Consider the following 19,321-nt stretch of genomic DNA (forward strand, 5'->3'; position numbering starts at 1 on the left):
CCAGAGGTCACCAAAGTGTCAGCAGAGGAGCTGAGGAATCAGAGTCCCTGCTTCTTGAACCAGAGCTCTCACTGCAACCAAATTCAACTTGTGCCAATGTATGCAAACTCTGCTTGGAGAAGCTGTAGAAGGTGTAGGGAAACTGCCAAAAGATATTTTCTCTAAAAGTTTAAAACAGTGAGAACGACAAATGACAAGAATTCTGCACTATGTTGTGGACCTTTTTGCTAATTCATTCATTCATTCATTCATTCATTCTTTTAGTGAGAAACAGAATATTCAGCTACACACACATTTAAGCAGGCACCTTTGATTCAGCTCAAGGTATGTGAACTAATCATCAACCCTTACAGAACTTTGAGTTGTTCACCTTTTTTCTTCATTCTTCTAAAGGAGAATAAAAATAATAAAAAGCAGTAGGAGCAGCTAGTGTGTAGAAGGCACTGGAGCGGTTATGCTGGGTGGGAACACAAGTGGGCAAAGACGGGTCCCTGCTGTCAGGACCTGAGTCTGCTTGGAGAGATAAGCTGAGAAAAATGAAAAGTGAGCCTCAAGGGAAAGTGCTGAAAGAATGGCAAGAGCAAGAACTTTGAAGAGAACATGCCTGAGAATTCACCCGGGGGAAGCAGTTGTGGGGATTGTGGGGATCATGGGGCAAGAGAAGCCCTCCAGAAGAGTGGGATGTATATGCTATCATAAAAATGCAATGCCATTTCCTTAAACAGAGAAGAAAACAGAAGAAGATTCAGTAAGAGAAAAATGGAATAAGCCAAGGTATGGAGAAATGAAAATCAGGGAATGCTGTTGTCTCTTCCTATTACACAAACCCTTTCAGGAAGTCTCATTTAATCCCAAGGCTTTAATCAAGCAAGAGCTCAAAACACTGTGTCTCCATCATGGCCTCTCTGCTTACATCCACACTCATATATAGCGCCCTTCTAGACTCTCCACCTGGTTGTCCTGCAGGTGTCTCAATCCCATCCACTCCCATAGCTGGAATCACTGCCCAGAGCCAGTGTCTCCATCATGAACCACTCTCCACCTAGCTATCCCACAGCATCGGAAATGCATGACCAAAATGGGGCTCATCATGACAGCCCTCCTGCCTCTGCCTCTTCCTGGTGTTCTCTCTCAGCTGAGCATCATTACCCAACCTCTGTAGTCACTCAAGCCACAATCCAGAGACTCATCTTCTTATACTCTTATCATTTCCTCAAAATTCTTATCTAGTGGTCACCAAGTCCTAGAAATTCTCCCTCCTAAATCTCACATCTATTCACTCTTTCCTACCCTCACTACCTTAATTCAGGTCCTATTGTCTCTCCTGCAATTAGTCTCCCTGTCTCCAGCCTCTTTCCCCTCTGATTCATCTCCCAAACTATATCTTGTCCTGCTGATCTAAAATAAAATGAGCTCATCACTTGTCCATGAAACTCTTCTGGGTGTAGCCTCATTGCCTATAGAAGAAAAAGTTCAAACGCTTTAGCACAGCTGACAAGATGTCCATGATCTGGCCCCAGCACACCTCTCCAGCCCTATCTCCTTCCACTCACAGCCACCCCAAACATTATCACATTACACAGCTCCAAACACACTAATAAGCCTCATGATTTCATGTCTTATGTGTTGTGCCTGGTACGGAGTAAGAGTTTAAGAAATGGTAGCTGCTTTCACTGTCATACTACTACTCCTACAATAATGACAACAGTGACGCTAACAATGATCAACAGACACCTAAGGCCAGACTGTGGATGGTCCTATGAGCCAAACCAAAGCTTTTAGATTTCAGACATGGTAAAGTGTCAAAGGATTTCTGGGCATGGCAGTGACAAAATTATAATCTCGAAGAACAGGTATAATAATTGATTAAAGGCAGGTGGATAGGGAGGTATGGAAGTCACCTGGGAAACTGCTGTGGCCCAGGTAAGAGGTATTAATACAGGAAATACAGGAAAGAATAGAGAATATTTTTTATAAATTGTTAGCTGCACAGACAAAGGGATGAGCAAAGTAAAAAGACTGCTAAAATTTCAAAAATAGGTAAAATCAAAGAAGGAATCTTTGATATAAACTTAGAATTAGGGAAGAGAGGTAGATGGAGTTTTTAAAAAGGTGAGAGCACACCTGCAAGTACAGGTTCGTAATAGAGGTACTTTTCACAGAGGTGAGAGTTGGAGTCACAAGAGCAGACAAGTGGCTACGAGAGGAGGCAGGAGGTTCTTACATTACCAAAAAAGTAAGAGATGGAAAAAAAAAAAAAACACTAAAATTTGGCAATGAACAAGGTCACTCATTGGGAAAGGAAGGTGCAGGGCTAGAAGCTAGAACGTTGAAATTTTTTAAAAGGAAGGGGGAACTAGGAAGTTGAGGAAAAAACCACAGTTGTAGGTGAAGAATTCATTCACATAGCTGAAAGGTGAATGAATGAATTCATCAGCAGATGTTAGTTGCAGGCTGTCTTTGAGCTGGGCACTGTTCTAGGTGCTGGGGTATGGGAGTGAACAGAAAAAAGTGAAACTACGTTTCAGTGAAGGAGGCAGACAAATGAAGAAGCAAATAAAACTGTAATGTCAGAGAGTGTTGATGATCAATCATCCCTAAAGCTGTTAGATGCACGTGTAGGACACTACACACTCAGTTCTAAAATGCTTGCAGAAGTCTTTTGACATATGTGAAAATGACTATTCCTTGTACAAAGTTTGCCCAAAATGAAATGATGCATCATGTTTACATTATAAATTTTCACGTAGGAGAGGGAGTTTCTGAGAAACTGCTAAACTAAATAATGAAGCCCAACTGTACACAAATCTTAAAAGCTGAATTTCCATTCTGTTTTCTGTAAACAGACATAAACAAAAGTCATGCTTCTCTCTTAACCCTTCACATGAGAGACTGATTACCCATTTGCTCCATTTTCCATATATCTTCACCACAGCCTAAACTTAACATCTTGGAAAAAACAATAAAAGGGCATCATTTAAATATAGCTTGCCAAAGCAATGACACCATTTTTTTGGTTTGTTTCCATTTTATGGATTCATAAGCCTCGGAACACTTTGATTTATATTGCTCCGATAATAAGTTAATTTTTCATTATTCATCTTATTTGTTTTATTGTGGGTATTAAAGTTGTTTTCCAATGGAAGATAAAAATCAGGAAAATGTGGGGAACTTTTCTATGCAATTTCTCCAAAGGAAAGAGAAATACGGTTGGTAATCTATAACCTCCAAAGGCATAAAACATTGAAAATGAAATTGTCCCCCAAATACCCATTTATTACCACTATGTTTAAGTTTAATGAAAAAGGTCTATAAAACCTTGCTTTAGACTGTAATGTAGTGAACGCATATTTTACTTAAAATATTTTACTTAAAATATTTTACTTAAAAAAAGAAAAAAAACCATACATATCTAAAAAGGCAGTACGTTATCTGAACAACCCAAAAACACAATAGAAGAAAAACACTGGCCAATGAACTAAGTGAACAAGAGAGAACTAAAGCTTTCTGGCTTTACAAACAGAACTCTGGAAGCCCTCCCTCAAAAACTACTTTTTTTTTTCCCCCCTCTTTTAAAAAAATTTCAATTTCAATGGATAATATGAGTGTATTGGGGAAACACAATTCAGACAATATGGTTGTTACCTGGTTCCCAACATCACAACAGATTATCAACAGTAAACAATGTGTAAAAGTGTTCACTGCAGAAAGCCACAGAAGTAGGGGGCCCCTTCTCCCTGCTAAAACTCAAGAAAAAGCAGACAAGACTTTTGAAAATAGAAAAGGGACAAAGAGCCTTGCATCCCTGAATGGACCCCTAAATTCATCACTTTATTGTAGTATAAAAGACACACTCTGTTCTGAATAACCTTTTAAGGAATCAGGGGAAAATGTGATAACTTTGTAGAAATTCTCTATACAAAAATTGGCCATAATAAATGCTGGTGTTTAAAGAAGCAAGCAAACCCTCAGCAATCAGGAAATTTATTCTAGAAGTAAAACAGCCTGCTCAAAGGTTCTGAGTAGCCAAGAGTCCCCTGTTTTGAGCCCCTATCATTTCATGCTGAAGTAGCCAATAAAAACAGGAGGCCTGATGTCTCCACAAATTTCAGGGAGAAAAAAAAATAATACTCTTAAATTGTTCTTGAAACTCAGGGTTGCTGGTTTTTTTTTTTTCTTTTCTTACAGTATTTAGGTTCTTGCTAAAGTAAATTAGTATGAACTTCAGGGTGAGCACTATATGAAAAAATATGTCCCAGTTTCATTATGGAAGCTTATTTGTCTGTATGACAGGCAAGGTGGCCTTATGAATCACTTTCCTTCAACTCAAAGTTCTATCAGGTGCCTACTCTCCAAGTTTCAACATGCGCTCATGACGGAAATAGAAACTTTGCAGGGGGAATCTTCAGTGGGTTAGTTCCCAACCCTCTGTGAACCCATAGGAATTGAAAGAGCACTGGATGTGGAGTAATGGCCCGCTCGTTGGTAAATGCACAACTCTGGTTTGAGTGCAGACCACAGGCAGCACTGGAAGGGACAAGAGATTAGATTCATCTTTCCAAACTGCAGGTCTTGGCCCTTTAATGGGGAGTAAATCAACTTGGTGGCTCATGACCAGTGTTTGGGGGAAGTTGGAAGTAGGAGGAAAATATCAGAAAATAACAGCACATCTTATGCAGTATTGTTAGTCTATGTATACACTGGGTTTCAACATACACTGTGTTTCTTACAGTGCATTGACCTTGGCCATAAAGGGTTGAACAAAGAACTGAATGTTTGTGTTCCCCTACAATTCGTATGTTAAAATCCTAACCCCCAAAGTGATGATATTAGGAAGTGGAGCCTTTGAGAGTACAGCCCTCATGAATGGGATCCGTGCCCTTATAAAATGAACCCCAGAAAGTCCTTCTTTCCTTCTTGCTGCCATGTGAAGATACGAGAAGTCAGCAGTTTGCAACCTAAAAGAGGGGCCTCACTGGAACCTGACCATGTTGGCACCCTAATCTCGGACTTTCAGCCTCCAGAACTGTGAGAAATAAATTTCTGTTGTTTACAAACCACCCAGTTTATAATACTTTGTTACAGCAGCCCAAACTATGATAAATAGGTACTTCTTTTTTATTTAATCAATCTGTAGATTGATTAAATGTGACTGAGTAACTGAAAAAGTCATGTGCAAAGATTAAAAACTTAGGGTTAGGCCAATTTATGTTAATTCTGTAGGCTGTACAATCCTGTCCTTTATGTCCTTCTAAAGATATCTAGACCCTATGTTTGTCCTACCATTGTATCTTGGAAGTAGATAACTTGTTTTAATTTCACAGATGAAACTTTGAACTTTTGAGCTGAAAGAAATTAAGTCTTGGGGGATGGAATGTATTTACATGAGAGAAGGACATTAACTTTGGGGGTCAGGGGTGGAATGCTCTGGGTCAAATGCGTTCCCCCAAAATTCATGTATTGGAAACTTAATCCCCACTGGAACAGTGTTAAGAGGGTGGGAAATCCAATAATGGTGTTTGAAAGACGGAGCCTTCAAAAGGTGATTATATTGTAAGGATTATGTCCTTGTGAATGGATTGATCCATTCATGGAGTAATGGGTGTGGTTCTAATGGCTTTAAAAGGAGAGCAAGTGGGGAGGCTGGCTCTCTTGTTCAGCCCATTTCTCTGGCCATGTGATACCCTGAGTTGCTACAGAGAGTCACCCCACTAGGAACACGCTCTCACCAGATATGTTCCTTGGACTTTGGACTTCCCAGACTCCAAAACTGTAAGAAATAAATTTCATTTCTTCGTAATTACCCAGTTTCAGGAACTCTGTTAAAAACAACAGGAAACAGACTAATACATCATCAAAGAGAATGCTTTAGTCCATGAAAAAAAAAAAGCAATTCCTCAACAATTGCTTTTCCCTTAACTAATTAGGTTGTATGATTAGCCTTCATATTTAGATTAAACATAACCTAAATTCTGTATTGGGGGAGATCAGGCAACCACATAATCCTCCATAGAAGTACAGAGCAAGTCAGAAGTGACTGGCTGTGTCCCTGAAGATAAGAATTTCTTAGGACAACCTCCCAGTTTCCTCTTCCTAGAAAACCATTGGCTCTCAGAATCTTCTCTCCACCTGGTGTCCTACTGCAGCAAAACCCAAACATAAGTCACACATGGAGCTAGCGTCTGACCCCTCATTGCCCACATACCCTGAACTATCTCGCAGTCCTGAGAGCACCCATCTTATGGCAGTGTCAGTGATTAACAAAAGCTTTTTCATATACTATCTAAAGCCCTAGATACTCAATCTGGTCACAAAAATTTGTTCTACTGTGATCCACATGGTTCTGAGAAAAGCCAAAACTGGCAGAGGGAGAATTTTTCATCTCTCCTCATATTTCTGATGGAGCAGGCAGATGGCACCTCTCCCTATACACCCTGGAGATTCACCTGGGGAAAATGAACGTGTCAGGAGGCTTATATTTTGAACAATAAATTTTACATTTACCACCAGTATTGAGTGTGCATCAGAATCACCTGGTGGCCTGTTGCAACTCAGACTGCTGAACCCCATCCCCAGAGTTTCCAGTTCAGTTGGTCTGGGGTGGAGCATGAGAATTTGCATTTCTAGCAAGCTCCCAGGTGCTGCTGACGCTGTTGGTCCAAGCAGCATGCTTTGGTAACCACTTCCCTGGCTTCTTCCCTGGCACTGGACTACTGATATATCTAATGTTTAAAGAAAAACCAGTTGAGATTGGGAAACTTTACATGAGATATCATAGGATTTGTCTTGTATTTTATCACTAAGGTCTCTTAATTAGGAATTATAGTCGGGCCTCCGTATCCATGGACTTCACACCTGTGAACTCAACCAGTCGCAGATCGAAAATATTCGGAAAAGAATTGCATCTGTACCGACATATACAGAATTTTTCTTGTCATTATTCCCTAAACAATACAGTATAACAACTATTTGCATGGCATTTACATTGTATTAGATTTATAAGTAATGTAAAGCTGATTTAAAGTATACAGGAAGATGTGATAGGTTATACGCAAATACTACACCTTTTTATATCAGAGACTTCACGTTCTGTGGATTTTGGTATTGTTGGGGGTCCTCAGCTAATCCCCCACAAATACTGAGGGATGACTGTATATATGTTTATGATGAAGGTACTTTTAGAGCCCAGTTTAACAGTTTTGCAAAGTTTTGTCTTGTGCGTGTGATAATTTCAACTTATCTATTCTCTTTTTTGAGAGAATATTTATTCACTTTTGAGTAAATGAAAGGAATCGCTCTTTAAATAAAGATTGTGCTTCATTCATAATCATGCCAGAATTTATTCACCTAAACAAGTGTTTCCTCCTCCTGGAGGGTTTGGTTGTTATTCTCATGAAGCTGCCATAGTTAACTTTGAAGCACCACTTACACAGCTGAACCAATTCTGCTTGAGTGGCCTCAACCGTATTCCATTTCATCTTGACAGCATAGATGGGACTTGTTCATTCATTCATTTGAATGTTTACTGAGAACCTACTAAGTGCCAAACACCAGAAAAACTGTGTTAAAGAAACATGATCTCTGCCCTCAGGGAGTTTAGAATCTCACTGATTAAGAGGTGACATTTCAGCTGATTAATTAAAGCTTAAAGTCCATTCTTGTCTGTGTATCCTGAGTCAAATTCAGTATTAAACCACTCTGGGTGCCTTAAAAATATGTCTATTGGATACTTTGAAAGAAAAATAGAATACATTTTATATTTAGATTATTCTTTCCGCTGAAGAAGAGAAATAATAAAAAATTATTCCTAGCCATGTTGGTTAAAAAAGGATGGAATCTAGTGAATAAATACCATTTGTGATTAAAAAAAGGACACTACAAACTATTGAAACTAGTGTCTATCGGCCTGCCTGACATTCCTAAAATGGTTAGCAAAATAACAGAATCATTAGAATAATTATGGAACATCTCAAGATTTTGAAGAGTAATATTCACTTGGATGCATAAATTGTTCAGTACACATTTATTAAATCCTCATCATTTGCCAGACATAGTCCTAAGTTACAAGATTACAAATGCAAATCAAACATGATGTCTCACCTTTTCCAATGACAAATATTTGCTGAACATATATGATGTGCTTACTACTCCCTCAAGGAGATCATAGTATTGCTTTTTAATAGTTGTTGCTGTTTTTGTTTCCTTGATTTATTACTAAACATTACGACTGAGTGATCCAGAGATCACGATGGTGGGCATGGTTAAAAAGTAAAAGCAAAAAAGTGTGTATTAAATGTTAAAAACCCACTACACAACATGTTGAATCCACTATTATTTCTTGTGCCAGCGTATCTATGAAGCAAGAAAACACATTTTCATGGCTACCTGTAACTTCATCCTCCAACCCAAACCCCTTGCGAAACATTACTGGATGGTGAAGGCTTAAACACCACACTATTTCTTACAAAATGGGTAACCTTTCTACAGTCCTGTCTCTGAACTTCAGTTCCAAATCAAGGCAAACTCTGTAGGCCCCCAGAACTTGCACTTCCAACCCTTGCCCAAACCCCCACTGAAAGACATACACGCCCATTTTTAAAGTGCGAGCAATAGTAAACACTCGATGCTTTACATTTCATTGCAATTTCACAATTGATTTTCTAAAAATATTACAGAAAATGAGTCTCAAGAACTTACTGTTCACCCTTTATGTAAACTCCCCCAAATATACTGCATACTCTTTGTTCAGTCCCACAAACAATACAGAAGACTTGCTACATAGAGGAACACACTTCATGTGGTTGTTCATTCAAGTGTGGGTTTGTTTTAATTTAAAATAATACCAGGTCACTGTCAGCTGACTGAACGCTCAACCACGTCCCAATCACTATCTATGCTTCAAATCTTCCCAAGAGTAACCTAATTTGGGTAAGATTCCTGTGTTTTCCCTGGTGATTATCTCCTTTATGCATCTCTGATGAAGTTATACAGAAGTAGATACAATTGAGAATAGAATGTACAAAACCAAGCCTGTTTTCCCTGGCCCAATCTTTTATATTGAAAGGAATCTGACTGAATTAAACTCTTCATCAGTGGCAGCCAATTGTTTATAAAAGTACCTCAAAAATTTCATCAATAAATTTAAAGTTAATTTTTAAAAAGAAAGAAAGAAAAAGAAACCCTAAAGCAAAAGGCTAGGTTTCCTCCCTCCCCAGTTTCCCTGGCATTTAGAAGAACGTAACATACCCTGCTCCATAGATAAGACCACAAATGGACAGCTGGGCTACATAATGTACAGTTCTAACCGGTCAGCTTCTAAAAAAAATAAAAGGACTTCTTGCAACTCCAGTTAATGCACTTGATACAAAGAGAATATGTTTTGGCAACAAATACATTTAAAACCTGATGTTTTATAGTATAACTCTAATGAAGGCTCCAGCCATAGGAAAAAAAAAATTATTTTCCCCAGGATATTAAATGTTCTGACTCACCATTTAACAGAAGTACAAGCAAAATGCAAATACAAATTAAACGTATACATATTTATGACTTTACCAGCTGTACAACAGGGCCACGTTTAGCTTCTGGCTTTATTTACCAGGAAGAGAAGCTTGGAAAACCAGCATACATTTGTGTTTCTATTCAAATAGTTCCTTCTCTCCAAGTGCTGGTTGGGGCAAAGTATTCATTCTGAGTCTGGTAATGCATATAAGTCAAGAGAATCATAGTGAATAGATGAAAACAGACAAACATTTTCTCCTTAATGGTAACGGCTTTGACAAGAAAATTTAAAAATATAAACACGAAACCATTTGAAAAAATGTACCAATTCCCTGATAATTACTAGAAAACAAATTTTCTGTTAACCTCTATGATTTCTAAAAGTCAAAAATGCCCTTGCACCATAGAACTCCAGGCACAATACTGAATACACTGAATATGAACCTTCTTAAGATTTCCACGTTTTACCTGGTCCTCCCACTACCATCTGTGTGACCTTAAGCAAGTCAATTCACCTCTTTAAGTTGTACTTTTCTTTCCCATAAAAGGTGTCAATCTCTAAACTAGTTAATATTCGAATTCTTTATCAGAAGGAAATATTCCTCAATCCCCAATATAAATGGCAGGATCTGTTAGTCATATTTAAGATTCATCGTATTCTTTGTCATCATTCTTCTAAACATAAAAACACTACTTTTGTGTATATAGGAAGGAGGGGAGGAGAGAGAAGAGGATTATTAGAGGGAACAGAAACTAGGTTGGTTTTGTTAATTAGGTTCGCCCTCTGAAACCATGAGCCAGTATTACCACGTGCTGAAATTTACTCAATACCCTATTTAAAAAAGAGTGGTTGCTTTCTCCATCGAGATATACCATAAAATGGCACAAGGAGATTTCTAGGAATATATTTTTTAACCAGCTACACATTACTAACAACTAAGGGAGGGAGGGAGGCAAGCAAAAGAGCATGACATAGATGGCATGAGTCTACTGTCTTCCTTATACAATGTACTCAAGAAGGGGGGCATCTCAGGCTCCTGTACTTTCCAGCTTCAGGAAGCACACCTCCTGCAGGTAAATTATCTTATGTGCTGGGAATTCACATGATGAGATGTTTTCTATGTTTCACAGCATATGTTTTCCCTATGAATGATTTCATTCACATTCTTCATTCATCCAACAGCTATATATTGAGTACTTACAATACATGCAAACCACAAAACTAAAAAAAAAAAAAAAAAGGTGTGAGCTGAGTTTACTGACTATTCAAGTAAATTCTGACATGTACCTTAGAGTACTTCAGCCCCTCTGAACATTTTCAAGTCAACTAGTCATACTAAACAACAAGGATGCTAAGCTAAAATGCACTTGTGATTTTCTTTTCCTTCATTAAGTGGTATGTAGTGAAGGTGGGAAAGAGTAAATTAAAGGTGGAATAGGTAATTAGCTAAATCCCTTAGTTAATATAAGGTAAAAACCCATCCTTCTCCTAAAGGAAATGATAACGCTGGATTACAAATACATTGGTAAACATTGTAGAATGCTGAAGCTGGAAAGAAGAAACATAATTAATTATGAGCATTTTGTTTTATATGTGAGAGACTTTGAACTTGGAGGTAATACGATTTGGCCCAGACCAGGTAATACAGTCAAATGTAGTGTCAGACCTAGAAGCCAGGTAAATGGCCAGCATGCTTAATAGTCCTAGTGTACTGCAATATCCACACTGTGCCACTGCCATCAGAAGTGGAACGATGGCATAATATAAATACATAATCCAAAGCAATGGACTAGACATCAGGAGGTCTGAGTTCTAGTCTTTTAAACTCCACTAAATAAGATGTGATGCCATGGAAAACTCCCAACACTTGTCAAAACCTCAGTTTCCTCATCTGTAAAATGTGAACAGTAATTCACAGTGAGACTGTGCAGACCACAATAAATGCAGAAGCACCCAGGCCATTCAAAAAACCTTATACAAGTACAGAACCAGCACTGGTTCCATAACAAAAAAAATCTGTGAGCCTCCTGTTCCTTCGGAGAATATGTGGTTAATAATCTTTGTCCTGCCTCCCTCAGAAATGGTTGGAATTAAATAAGAATACTGAAAAGCACTTATAAATTGCAAGACATTGATTCACATGGAAGGTAATATTATTAAGTCCCTCTAGTCTTAATTCGGACAAAAACGTACGGCCGTTTTTATCATTCAGTGCTTTACAGTTTTTCTTCTCGAGTATGATGTCATACTTGCGTCTCAGACTTTGCACCTTTCTTTCTCATCATTCCTCATAAGTCTCCGCTGGCATCGCTGTACACAGAACCCAGCGTTTCCCTCATCTCAAACGAAGACATGACACCTATTCAACCTCACGCTGGCTTGGACTTGGCTGGGAAAGTTTTTTTCCAGGGTCTTTGAGCTGGGAATGCTTTGACAAAAGCTTTCATGAACACTATTCTACTTCATTACATCAGAGTGGTAATGAAACCAATCCTTTGGCTTTTCTCCACTCCAACAACAGCAGAACACTTGAGCCTCTCCACAGAATAAGCGAGAAGTCTCTGGGTGGATGCTCTTCATCAGAGGGACAGAAAGGGTCCCCCCAACCGACACTCAAGATGCGGGGACCTCTTCCTTGCAGGAGATGAACGCATTCTGAGGCCCCACCGGTCCCTTAAGGGTCATTCACCTCAGACTAGGGCCTCCAGAAGACTGAGAACGTCATACAGAGGTAGTGGTAGTGGGTGTTATTTTTGTTCTGCAAAACGCTCCCTTGAAAAAACATCAGAGTACCTAGCATTTCCTTGTTCAGAGCCCTGACTCCAGGAGATGAGGTGAAAACATTCATCAGCCTACCCAAACAACTTCTCTGGAACAGGTTTCTACCCAACCATGCTGAACACCAGGGACCGACGAGCGAGCCAGCCGGGGGCATAAGAAATGACAACATGCTCATCTGCATAGATGAGAGATAAGCAGACATTTGTTGTCTTCTGGCGACTCCGGACACCGGCGTGACAAATCAAACCCGGGCGTTCTCCCTCCCCGTTGCCCCCACACTGACACCCCCCGCCCCAAATGTTGAAGCGGCAAGTTGATGGGGCTGGGGGGAGAGAGCCGGGAAACGCAGAAGTCTGCTGCTGCATTTAGGCTGGAACCATACCGCACCTGTTCAATCCGGCTCCGGCGCCAGAACTGACCAGAACATCGACTCTCAAGCCCCCCGTGAGATCCCAGGGGCGCCTAACAAGTTCGCCGCCGTTTAGTCCCGGGGGGTGTGGGGGGTGGGCAGACCGCTCCTCCTGCTGCCAAACTCTGCGGGTTCCCCTGAAAAGGGGAGGGGGCTCCAGCTTCAGTGAAACCAGAGTGATCCCCGACTGTCACTACGGTCCTGGGGATCGGAGTGGCAAGCGGGTGGGTGCCCGCAAGGACTGTGGCCCCGCGGATCCCTCTTCGGTGGCCACGGGCGCCCCCTCCACGTCACCCCCAGCACAACGCGGACAGGCAAAGTGGGAGGGTAGACAGACCGCCAGTGCTCATCAGGGACTCAGAGCCCCCAGGCGCGAGCCCAGAAGGAGGGTCTGGGGGGAGGGGCCGGGGACGCGCAGGAAACTTACCTCACCCGGGCAGCATTCGGGCGCCTCCGCTGTCGAGACCAGTTGCGCCACAGTCAGCAAGTTATCGGGACGTTGTTGCTTACCCCCCGGCGAGGGGAGAGCAGTGCAGGCGAGGGGCGGGAGGGGCGGCGGGCCGGGGCCGGGGGTCAGCCCCGGGGGCGGGCAGGTGCCGGGGCCGGAGCAGCGCGACCAAACTCGCCCCTGGCGCGCCTCGGCGGGGACGCGCGGCTGCGAGTGTGCAATGCGCGCGCGCCGCGGCGAGTGTGTGTGTCCCCGCGTTCCCCTTCCTTCCCCGCCGGTCCTCCAGCCAGACAGCAGTGAGCGGCAGCCAAAGCCCCGGCAGCTCGGAGCGGCTCCAAGGCCGGGCGCAACCTCGCCGCGGCGCGCTCCGGGACCGGGGGTCGAAAAGCGGTGGCGCCCCCCGGGTCGGGCGCGGGTCGCCGCGCAGTGCGCGCAGGAGTCGGAGCGCGGCGCAGAGAGCTGGCTGCACGGCGGCTGCCGCGGCTCCCGGAGGCTGCAGGCCCCGCCCGCCGGCCGCCCAGGCTCTTCCCCTTTTCTCTCCACCCCCTTGCTCCATCCCCGCACGCCCTGCGGGGAAGCCAGACCGGTTCGCTGCAGCAGCGGCGGCGGGAACCTCCGCAGCGGTCGGTGCGTGGGGACGGGGGGCCCTGTCCCGCCACCTCAAGCCCAGGACGAAGAGCGGGGGTGGGGTGGGCCTCTAGAATTGGCCGCTGCGTCTAAGGCTCCAGGGCTAGCCAAGGGCTTCCCGGCGGTTCTCAAAGTGTCGAAGTCCAGCTAACCAAGGCGGTGTTTGGGGTAGGGTGTCCCCCTTCCTCAGACCGCTGAAGTCGGCTACGTCTGATCACCCGTCCGCCCGCCTCTGCTTGCGGTGAAACCTGAACTTAAGCACAGGCGCCCCCTCCATCAGAAAGAAACAGGCCAGGATTCCAAGGCGAAGGTTGCTCCCCTTCCAAGGACAGCAGGTGTTCCCAGGAAGTAAGACCTAACAGGTAGAGGTAGGTTGGGGAGGGGGTCCTAGGAGAGAGAAGGCTGGAGGGCGTCATGCGTGATGGGGGTGGGGGCCAAATCCTACTGATAGCGCTGGGTGGGTTGGGGGCACTTGGGGTCTCACCTGATGTCAGTCTAGGTTCAAAGAGGGTAGGGGCCAGATCTAAAGAACTCCTTTGGGAAAATGCTGTTGTGGAAGCTAAAACTAAATTCCCTTAATAATAGGAACCCACTTAATAGGTAGCGGATCCCTTCCGGCTGAATCGAAGTGGTATTTCTCAGCCTCATCACTTCCTTTCACCTTAGCCTTATTTAACAAAACAAAGTAAAACACCAACACTGATGGAAAACGTAGAGAACATTATGTCCCGGAAGCCCAACATTTCGTGATCTTTATATTCAGATATCCCTGGCTTGTTGAGCCAAAATGAATTTGCTTGCAAGGATATTCCCTTAGTTCTCTGCAAATTAACACTTCTCAGTTTTGAGATCTCTTTGTATCTCTCCCTCCCCTCCCACCTTAGGTGAGTTTGTTATATATAGCTTAGTATCAGCCTGGAATGGAGTGCAGTAATTCCCTCCTAACACAACATCTATTATTCCTTTTTCAGCTTTATTGAGGTATAATTGACAAATAAAGCAAGTATCTATTATTCTTAGGCTGTTTTCCCAGCCTGCTTCTTCCAGATGTGTCTGGCCATTAGTAGGAGATTTAGGGCATCCTTTGTTTAGGACCCTATGACTTGTGTCTGGTTTTATCCTGTCATCCTAGACTCTTCAAAACTCAGAGCAGGAACTTGCAACAGTCCAGCTTGCTCACTTTACAGATGAGAAAACTAAGACTCAAAGACAGTAAGTGACCCAAAGACTAGAACACAGTTTCCTTGACTTCCAATTCCTGAGCAATATATAACAGAAATGCTAGAGGGGTCAACAGAAAGGGCAGGGGAGGGTTAGGAACAGATCAAGGCACTGTTCATCTGACTGGTGTGAATCACTGGATAGGGGGCAGCATCACACTGCTGTAAGTAGCAGGCTAGCATGGGATCTGGGAATGGTAATCCAAGCCTCCCTTTCCCTGCTCCTCAGACTTATGCTCTGAAAACCAAGGAATGGGAAACAAATCAGCTTCCCAGAAAAGTAAGTGAAAATGCAAAGTCAGATCCTGGTACCTCAGGAGAGGTGAAAACAGGAAAAACCAAACCTAAATGAAATCACACTGGATCAGAAATGATCATACAAATTACATATACAGCCCTCTTTTCCCATTAGAGAGCTTGGTATTGACTTCCTTCCATAAAGTACAGGTGCAGATGCCTTAGACTTCCAAAGGGAAGTCACAAAGCAAACTGCCCACTGGCTATTCAGAGAGCTAACTGCATGATACAGAATTCTAAGAACTACCAAGAACTTTAAGATTGCATCATTACTGTGAACTAATTCGTGGAATGAGGACCATGTACTATGAGACCTGATATTTCTTCCTGATTCTATCTCTAAATCTATCAACAGGAATTTGCGAAAGTCATCCTCTATTGGAAATAATAAAAAAAATCATTATCACTAGCAATAGTGACTTGGCCAGAAAATCCAACCTATTTAAAAATCAGAAAATGCTTATCTAATTATTTTACTTAATTTCAAATGTAATTTTTCCAGTTGATTCCAGATCTTAGACCAAAATCTTAATAATGCTATTTAATACTTCCCTTACTATAAGAAACATGTATCTGTTCCTTGTACCTTCGATAGTATTAATGGCTCCTAACTAATGAATTCCCTCTATCCAGGGTCTTTCCCTCTAACTTTGTAGTCCCCTCCCACTCTGGGCTCAACCATATGATTTATTTTGGCCAATGAGACAACAGCAGATTTTATGTAAATGAAGGCTTGAAAAATGTTTGTGCATTTCTGCTTCCACCCTTGGAATTCTGCCATCACCAGGAGAACAAGTCTGCTAGTTGATGAAAGACCCTGTGGAGCAGAGCTGAGTCATCACAACTGAGGCCACCCTTGACTAGCCAGCCCTTAGCTGACTGCAGAGGCACAAGTAAATTCACATGAGATCAGCCAGGTTTTGTCCTGATCATCACAACCACCCACCCAAGCCAAAGATACATGAGAAATAATAAATGGTTGCTGCATAACAAACTACCCCCAAAATTAGTAGCCAAAAACATCAACTATTTACTATTTCTCATGAGTATATGGGTCAACTGAGCTCAGCTGGGCATTGGCTAGGGTCACTCATTTGACTGCATTCAAAAGGCAGCTGAGCTGAGCTGGAAGGTCCCTCCAAGAAAACTTCACTCACACATCAGGCACCTCAGTTCTTGTCCATGTGACCTCTCTTTCCATGTGGCTGGCTTGGGCTTCCTTATAGCAAAGTGGTCAGACTTCAAAAGCATCTGGCTTCCAAGAGGGAGGAACTAGAAACTGCCAGGCCTTCTTAAGAATTGAGCTTGGAAGTTCTAGAACATTATTCTTCATCCTGCAAGTCATGAGACCAACCGGCTTCAAGAGGAGGGAAAATGGATTCTGCCTTTTTATTTGATTTGCACCGTGTATGTACAAAAATAAAGGGCTTGATAGCAGCCATTTTGGGGAGACTACATCATTCACTAAGTTTTTGGATACTTTGTTATATCACATTAGATAACTGATACTTTCTTCTTAGCTATAGGACTTTGGGCTAGTTACAAATCCTTTGTGGGCCTTTCTATGAAATGAGGGAGGCTGAGTTTCTGTAAGTTGCTAATGTATATTTAGCATTTTCTTTAGTGATATCTCAAGGGCAACTGAAGTCTAATAATTATTCAGAAAGGAGCTACCAGAGGAAATTTGAGGAACGTTGGTCATCCATGGGTATTTCTACCAGTTCATCTGTCATTTATTCTCCAAGTAGGAAAAAAAAAAACAAGAATCCAAATGAAAGGGATGTATTGTGTCCAATGACATCAGACAGTAGAAAAGTAGAGCCTGCATCCTTCACAACTCCTAAGAGATAATCCTTTTGCCACAGTGTCTTCTCTTTCTAGAAACTTCATTTCTAAGCAGATTAGAAAAGCTAAATGCTTCATTGATGTCCCTAAATAACTCAAGGTGCTAATTTTAGAGAACCAGTTTACCTAGGGGCCGTATGTTCTCTAATTTCAAGTTTGCTCTCAAGGTTAGCAAAGGCTTGAAAACCTTATGTCCACTTTTCTTCCTTCTCTTCTTTCTCCCTGATACCCTCTTCCCTTCCAGCTTTGCTTCCTTTCTTTTTCTTTTCCTTTTTGGTTTTTTTTTTTTTTTTTGGTTGCCTTTGTGCTTTCTTAATCCTATCCATCCCTTTGTTCCTCCTTCCTCTCAGGATTGGAAAGAGCATTGAGATGCTCAGAAAGGTCCCTTATACACCTAACGTTCTATAATCCTTAGACACATTCTGTAATACATTCAGTGGCAAGGCTGGAGAGGTATGAATACTAAGCACTCAGAGAACCCTTTAGAAGAGGCACACCTGAATCTCAACAGTTCTTGGAGTGATTCCCACTGCCTCAGTACTTTTTTCCTAAGAGTGTGTGTGTGTGTGTGTATTTTTTATAGTTAGAAAACATGCAACCGTACCAGCTACAAGCCCTATTTTACTTGTCGTTCTTTGCCCAGAGGTTGGTATTATCCTAGCTCTCCTCAAAACTTGTGGATGTTTACATTCTTCAGCCAGAAACAATATGAAAACTAGCAGCCCGATGTTAGTAGGCATACAGGTCTGACCCTAAAAAGTTCTCTAAAACACCTAGTAACTCATCTAAGAAATATGAAAAAGAGCTAGAAAAGGTTTCCCTAACAAATTCATACCAAAATACAAAATTATATGCACTGAAATTGTACTTGTGTGAAAAAAAATGCACATGAACAACTCCCGAAAAAAATAATTAAAAATTAAAGTTATTGGGTGGGGGCATTCTAAGATTTTTTTAAAAATGACGTTAAATTGTTTTTACATTTTTAAAATGTGTATGCTATTAAAACTACTAGTCTAATTTCCACTAGCCTGTACAATCTATTTGCTGTCAAGTTCAGTTACTTCCTTTCTCTCACATCTTTTCCTTGTTACAAACAGACTTGCATGCACACCTTTTCTAGGTGAATTTTCACTTTGCCCACAAGTTCCAAAAACAACATAAATCTAACAGTAGTTGATTTGAAGAGTGAACAAGAAGTGAGAGAATACATCAGAATGGAGGAAAGAAAGAAAAAAATTGGAGAATGTTTTTTCTCTAGGGTACCATGGAGAAGCAAACTGCATTTCAGAAAGCATCCTCAAGACATGTAAAATTTATACACACATATTCCATATCAAGTCTGAACTTGGGTTTTAAGGAATCTCAAAGTCAAGGCCTTGAAAAGGGAGAAAGGAACCCCCTTTTTGGTTGGAGAGTCTGGTTTAAAAGCTTGAGGTAGAACAGAGGCAGATATAAGTCAGCAGTATTCCTCAAGACATTTCAAAAAATCTGTTGCAATCATTATACCCTGAGGAGCAGTGTGTTGAAACAATTTACCTAAAGTCACAAAAATCAGCCATGAAACCAGGAATCAAACCCAGGGTTACCATTTTATCCCATAGTAGGAGATGATCAGCGAATGTGCCCTGAAGTCTTCATGACCAAGCGTAGGTTTTTCATGCCAAAACTTTCTTTGTTCTAATACATGAAAGTTTGTTTTTTATCTCCTTGAAACAAAAAAAAATCTCATTAATGGTGAACACATTTGGCATCAAATGGATCAAAATAAAAAGGCAACAGGTGTAGAAAGAATACCAAGAAGTAATGGAGTCTACCAGGGTGGCTGAGAAAGGAAAGGTAATGAACTTGACAAAGACACTTTAGCTTCCTAAGTAGACATAGCTGACACATTCCTGTAGCCACTTCGGGAAGGGCTCGGTGCCTACACAGAGCGGGGCCGATTCTACCCAGTATGGAGGGACAGCATCCAGGCCAGGACTTGGACTTACTCAGCTTTATTTTCCAAAGGGACATGGTATGCACGATGCTGATGACAAAACAAATACTTCTGGAACAGAAGCAAACGTTAACTTTGGTCAAACAGTGAAACCCCCATTAATATTTCTCAAGCCCTTTGTGATGCCATGCTGTGTGACTGCACCAGGAAAACAACGTTGATTTTTGCTTTTATTTCTCAAAAACTTAGTGAC

General features: G+C 41.8%; 1 protein-coding gene across 2 annotated transcripts in view; it reads right to left on the reverse strand.

Annotated features, from left to right (window-relative positions):
* The window catches only part of PIP5K1B (phosphatidylinositol-4-phosphate 5-kinase type 1 beta), a 294,924-nt gene extending 281,337 nt beyond the window's left edge, over window positions 1-13,587 (reverse strand). Inside the window, exon 1 of one of the 2 annotated variants that reach the window (XM_063080588.1) lies at window positions 13,120-13,584. The gene's annotated coding sequence lies outside the window, so the exon portion shown is untranslated. Of the gene's footprint in view, window positions 1-13,119 lie in introns of both variants that reach the window. The other variant, XM_063080590.1, reaches the window with a different exon arrangement.
* Between the last annotated feature and the right edge of the window lie 5,734 nt (window positions 13,588-19,321).

The sequence above is a fragment of the Cynocephalus volans genome, chromosome 16 (genome assembly GCF_027409185.1).
Source record: "Cynocephalus volans isolate mCynVol1 chromosome 16, mCynVol1.pri, whole genome shotgun sequence".
Taxonomy (NCBI): Eukaryota; Metazoa; Chordata; class Mammalia; order Dermoptera; family Cynocephalidae; genus Cynocephalus; species Cynocephalus volans.